This window comes from Schistocerca serialis, chromosome 3 (genome assembly GCF_023864345.2).
Source record: "Schistocerca serialis cubense isolate TAMUIC-IGC-003099 chromosome 3, iqSchSeri2.2, whole genome shotgun sequence".
Lineage (NCBI taxonomy): Eukaryota > Metazoa > Arthropoda > Insecta > Orthoptera > Acrididae > Schistocerca > Schistocerca serialis.
The window spans coordinates 12,353,617-12,359,507 of NC_064640.1; the positions used below are offsets into that span (position 1 = coordinate 12,353,617).

The 5,891-nt window shown below is 40.7% G+C and overlaps 1 non-coding gene across 1 annotated transcript; it reads right to left on the minus strand.

Moving 5' to 3' along the window:
* Nucleotides 1–745: 745 nt before the first annotated feature.
* Nucleotides 746–818, minus strand: Trnaa-cgc (transfer RNA alanine (anticodon CGC)). The gene has a single exon. It is a non-coding gene; the product is annotated as a tRNA-Ala (tRNA).
* Between the last annotated feature and the right edge of the window lie 5,073 nt (nucleotides 819–5,891).

Sequence of the window (5,891 nt, forward strand, 5' to 3'; positions counted from 1 at the left end):
GTTAAGGTTGTGCGTGTTTAATAGTCACATATTGTCAGCCAATGAATCATATTTCTTCGCGTGTGATGAAACACTAGCCTACAAAGGGTCTCTTCCGTTTTGTTTTATTTTGTGACAACAATTCTTGATCCATCTGTTAGAAAATTATATGTATTTTCAGACTCTTGCAGCGAGCAGAACAAGAATTGGACTATTTTCCGCCTGCTGCATTACATCGTTCATTACATCAAGAGAGTTGAACATGTGAAAATGACTGTTCCAACCCGTGGACACTTGTATCTCGAATGTGATCGTAACATGGCCAGTATCAACCAAAAAATGGGTGGAAATGCCAAAGACTGGACAGAGGAAATAGAGAGTGCAAGAGCAAAACCCTCATCATTTCATGTTGTCGAAGTAGACTGGGAGTTTGTAAGAGATTGGTCTACACGCCTCGATCAGTTATATTTCAAGAAATGCCTATTTCCTTCTAGACCAATAAGAGAATTAGTGGCTGTAAAAGAGCGTCCCCGATTCTTGGAATACAGAAGTACATTCCATGACCATTGGGATGGTCATATTATCAACAAGAGGAGGAGGGGGATATTAGTGTTTAACGTCCCGTCGACAACGAGGTCATTAGAGACGGAGCGCAAGCTCGGGTGACGGAAGGATGGGGAAGGAAATCGGCCGTGCCCTTTCAAAGGAACCATCCTGGCATTTGCCTGAAGCGATTTAGGGAAATCACGGAAAACTTAAATCAGGATGGCCGGAGACGGGATTGAACCGTCGTCCTCCCGAATGCGAGTCCAGTGTGCTAACCACTGCACCACCTCGCTCGGTATCAACAAGACACTTACAGTTCCAACAGAACAGCCTCAGCCTCAAGGAGAGTTCTTTCTACCTGACTATGCACATAGGGGTGAGTGTTTTTTGTTTCATTCTTATTTTTATCATCACTATTATTGTATTATTTACTTAAAACAGTTTTTATTTTAAATTTTGCAGACAACTGTACCTATGAACGTGCCGGTACGGAGATCCGTACGCTATGGCTGCTCAGGGGGAACTGAGTTCGGTCGCGGCGGCGGCCGATTTAAATACCCTCCGCCCGCGGCGCACTCCCTCCGCCGTCCGCGCCCCGCGCCACGAGGCGTACCGCGCCTGTATTTGGGAAAAACACAGTGCCTACCTCCTCCCTTGTGATTTCATCCATATCCACAGGTTGTGCTGTAGTGGTTGGACGGAGAGCACGTTGAATCTGCCACTCTGAGTACCCATTTTTTCGAGATACAGTTCCTGGGGTAGACTCTCTGCGTCAGAGACAGTGCGCACCCTATGTACTAGAGTATTAAGTACCCCATTCCTCTGTGAAGGGTGGTGGCTGCTATCTGCGTGCAAATACAGATCAGTGTGCGTTGTCTTCCGATACACCCCATGACCTAGGGTGCCGTCAGCCCTTCTCTTGACGAAGACGTCACCAACCGTGACTGTGGCTATAATCTTACCAAGGCTTGGGAACCAGCAATTGGGTTAATCATGAGTAAATCGAGCAAACGTATAGTTGTGACGACCACGGTGGACAGAGCCATCACACCGATGTCATCTCAGACGCCGTCGCAATCTGTTCCACCGCGCGACCGTGGCGCGGGGCGCGGACGGCGGAGGGAGTGCGCCGCGGGCGGAGGGTATTTAAATCGGCCGCCGCCGCGACCGAACCCAGTTCCCCCTGAGCAGTCATAGCGTACGGATCTCCGTACCGGCACGTTCACAGGAGCTCAGTCCGTCAGTTCACCTGATGATGGCGGCATGTATGATCGCCGAAATATTGTGCCCGTTGGACACTGTAGACCGGCAGTACACCCGTGGATATTTTGATTAACATAGTTTAAAAAACCTGCAAGAAGGTGTTTTTGTTGTAGGTGCACTGCCTATTACTTATGAAGTATGCAGACCTACAACAGTGAAAAACTTTTTGCGGAGAGGAGGCTAGGCCGTTTTTTTCCCAGCTGCGAAAACTGGAAAAAGAACAAAAGCGTAACAAGAAACTGTTACATCAAGATGACACTGTTTTTCCAAAACCAATAATTGCACGTGCTAAGTAGCAGACCAAGAGCAGAAATGAATTAACAACGAATGAACATAGCTTACAAAGAAACTGTTTGGGCCTACAAAGTTTTGTTTATTTATAAAGAATTAATTCTAGTCTATAATTTTCTATCTTATGACTTTTACGTTTTTTTGTAACTAATAAATTTTTGCACATTCGCTATTTACATTTTTAATGACATCTTGAATAGTTAGTTCTAATTCTACTACATTCAACAAAGTTAACGAATTAGCAAGATTTTCTGGCATTCTCCCTTTATAATGACTTACCCTCTTTTTCCCTATAAAAATATAAGTTATTCGATATAATATTTCATTTAGGTTGTTACAGTACATTTACACAAAAACCTTATAGAGGTATCTAACAACTGTAAGAGGATTGGCTAAAAATTGCATTTGGTATAGAAAGTTTGATGTTAAAATCTTCTTTCCTGAAAAATTAAGAACTCACTTACCCCCTTTTCCTGTGGACCCTTCATATGCTTTAGAGACTACTGAATCCGGATATTCAATGTCATACCAAATGTTTCGCCAGAAATGCGTAAAAATGGAGAAAATATGGGAATTTAACTTTAGGTTTTTCGGATACAGCTCGCATATGAAAATGAAAATGATTACGTTTCCAACAAAATACGTCTTCGTGAAGTTTTCGCCAGCATCACCATAGGGTGTGTAGCGCATGTTGAAGTTAAAATAATTTTTGGCGTATTTTGTGGGAAATTTCGTTTCCGAGTTAGAAGCGCACAACCCAAAAAGTCAAAATTTTTTGTAGTTCTGTCCAATTTATATCCATATCCTGTCCGAAATGTTGATGAGACTTAAAATTCGGATTCGGCAGCCTCGAAAACATTTAGAAATCTTGTTACAAAAACCAAAAATTTTCTGCTATTCGGCCTTCTGAGTACCATTTGACTGGAATTTATGTGTTTCCTCCAGCTGCCACTTGCTGCGTGGTTTTTTCATCGATCCTATCATATTTTATGTATAGTTCTTCTGTCAACAGAACCAAAGACATCTTTTAAATCAAGAAACATTATTACAGTAGCTTTTGAATTCTGTAATCTGGAATGGGTAACTGATTTCAGATTAAATATTTGTTCAGAACATTATCTGCCCTTCCTAAAACCACCTTAATGGTCTCTTAAGTGACTGTCCACTGTTGTTTCTACTCTGTTTAGTAAAATCTTGGAAAATATTTTATTTATCATGTGTAGCAAAGGAACTCCTCTGTAGTTGTTAATATCTTGTTTATAGTCTTTCTTACATATTGGATGTATCAAGCCAACTTTCCACTCTCCTGTTTTTTTTCTGGTTTTCAGATTTAGTCAATGACTTAGCTCATTTTTATTTTTGGTAAAGAACGTTTCAAAAGATCCACTGTAATAGAGTATTGCACCAATTTTATTGCTTTTTAAGTTTTAATTACACTTTCAATTTCTTTGCTAAACAGAGTTAAATGTTGTTCTGTGACTTCATGAGTGTTTAAAAATTCCATCTTATGGATTGATTTTGGATGATATGGAAACCAAATTTTAATATTGTTATTTTCCTTTGTATTAATATTAACATATTTCATATAACCGGTCACCTTTTTCGTAAATAATGATTGATTTCCATTACATTTGCTGTTATTTACTTTAATTTAATATACTCTTCAAATTTCTCTTTTAGTTATTGTTATCCTCCTCCTTCTAGCAAGGGAATGTCTACAGAATTCATTTTATATGAGCCCATATTTTTTTTATAGATCTAGTTATATTAGATGTTTCTATGAAGAGGAAGATCAGTATATTACATTATTTATTCTTATCTGGAATATGATAAGTGAGAATCATGAAATTGAATTCATTTCCATATCACATTTAAAAATAGTAAGTGATGTTAAAGTAAAACATTGCAGATGTAAATAACATTACATATATATATATATATATTGCATAACATTAATAGGAAGCATCAGAAAAACCAAGCTATCATTGTGTGGACAGATAAAGGCCACACATCATTAATTTTATACGTGGCCGACTACATACAGAAAGCACATGACTTTCTTTCCATCCCTATTTTTCTGTCTACTGCCACATTCTTATTTTAGTTAATCGATCAATGTGATACAGGTACAGCAACTTTTTTCTCACACACACACACACACACACACATATATATATATATATATATATATATATATATATATATATATATATATATATGGTGTTACAAAAAGGTATGGCCAAACTTTCAGGAAACATGTGTCCGGAAACGCTTAATTTCCATGTTAGAGCTCATTTTAGTTACGTCAGTATGTACTGTACTTCCTCGATTCACAAGCAACGTGTGTGGGCTGACGAGAATCCGCACGCAGTTGTGCAGTCACGTCATCAACACATATTTTCTGTGAACGTTTCGGCAGGCATTGTTGGTGATGTCTTGATTGGGCCCCATGTTCTTGCAACTACGCTCAATGGAGCACGTTATCATGATTTCATACGGGATACTCTACCTGTGCTGCTAGAACATGTGCCTTTACAAGTGCGACACAACTTGTGGTTCATGCACGATGGAGCTCCTGCACATTTCAGTCGAAGTGTTCGCACGCTTCTCAACAACAGATTCGGTGACCGATGGATTAGTAGAGGCGGACCAATTCCATGGCCTCCACGCTCTCCTGACCTCAACCCTCTTGACTTTCATTTATGGGGGCATTTGAAAGCTCTTGTCTACGCAACCCCGGTACCAAATGTAGAGACTCTTCGTGCTCGTATTGTGGACGGCTGTGATACAATACGCCATTCTCCAGGGCTGCGTCAGCGCATCAGGGATTCCATGCGACGGAGGGTGGATGCGTGTATCCTCGCTAACGGAGGACATTTTGAACATTTCCTGTAACAAAGTGTTTGAAGTCACGCTGGTACGTTCTGTTGCTGTGTGTTTCCATTCCATGATTAATGTGATTTGAAAAGAAGTAACAAAATGAGCTCTAACATGGAAAGTAAGCATTTCCGGGCACATGTCCACATAACATATTTTCTTTATTTGTGTGTAAGGAAAGTTTCCTGAAAGTTTGGCCGTACCTTTTTGTAACACGCTGTGTACAGGATGTCACCTAACGTTACCGCTGGATATATTTCGTAAACTGCATCAAATACTGACGAACCGATTCCACAGACCGAACGTGAGGAGAGGGGCTAGTGTAATTGTTTAATACAAACCATACAAAAATGCACGGAAGTATGTTTTTTAACACAAACCTACGTTTTCTTAAATGGAACGCCGTTAGTTTTGTTAGCACATCTGAACATATAAACAAATACGTAATCAGTGCCATTTGTTGCATTGTAAAATGTTAATTACATCCGGAGATATTGTAACCTAAAGTTGACGCTTGAAACCGCCGACGTTCAGTTGCGTGTTGTAACAAACACGGGCCACGGTCGGCGAGCAGCATCTGCAGGGACATGTTTACGACGACGACCGTGTTTACGAGTGTGGCTGTAGTGCACTGTTGTGGTTTGTAGCGCTTGCTGCTATTGTTATTCTGCATTCGTCTCCCCACGCAGACCAACTGTAGTACACCGTGTTACCAGACGTCTGTGATAGTGTAGTGTTGTAGGAACTGTGACCATGGTGTATTCGAACTCTGAAAAGGCGGAGATGATACTCATCTATGGTGTGTGTCGACGAAATGCAGCTGAAGCCTGCAGGGTGTATGCAGAACGGTACCCGGACAGAGAGCATCCAACGTGTCGCACATTGCAAAACATCTACCGCCAACTGTATGCAACAGGTATGGTCGTAGCACGCAA